Raw genomic sequence first — 698 nt, 5'->3', positions numbered from 1 at the left:
CAGCATGGCCGCTCTTATTACTACAAACAGTATCTAGAAGCTGATCAGAACCAAGCTGGGATGACAACTTGCTGGACAATATATGAGAACCAATAAAGCTCATGTTTCTTCTAACCCATTTTCAAAGACGTCAACACTCATGTTGGCATGACCAAATCACTACCAAGGTCCACACAGCCCAGACTTAAGCAAAGCAGCCCTTGGGTATTCAAATGTTTCAAGCTTGTGTTTGAAGATGTGAGTCCTCAGCCTCTGCTCCAGAGCCATGCCCTCTCCCTATTGCCATGCTTCTCTGCCATGACGAACTCTCATCCCACCAGAACCATAAACTAGAATAAACCCTTCTATAAATTGCCTTGTTCAAGGTGTTTTATCACACTAGCTGAAAGGCAAACTAGAATACTAGATCTACACAAGAGTTAAGGGTCCCGATTCCCAAGGCAGGTAGAGAGCTGTAATACCCGAGGGTACCCTCCTGTCTGAACGCTATCACATGCTGTTGTCAATTACCAAGGGACACAAAAGCTGCCAAAGGTACTTGAAGAACTTCTTCCTCTTTACCTACCCATGACTTCTACCCAGGTAGAGCGAGAGGACTTCAGCCATGGGTAACATATTAAATCATTTCTGACAGGTAGTCAGTTTCACCTTACACGGGTCTCAGTAACTTACATTCGGTGCTGTGAGTGATCTAGAGG

Source organism: Microtus ochrogaster, chromosome 10, assembly GCF_000317375.1.
Source record: "Microtus ochrogaster isolate Prairie Vole_2 chromosome 10, MicOch1.0, whole genome shotgun sequence".
NCBI classification, from domain to species: Eukaryota; Metazoa; Chordata; class Mammalia; order Rodentia; family Cricetidae; genus Microtus; species Microtus ochrogaster.
The sequence above is the reverse complement of the archived record's forward strand: the minus strand, read 5'-3'. Positions refer to the sequence as shown.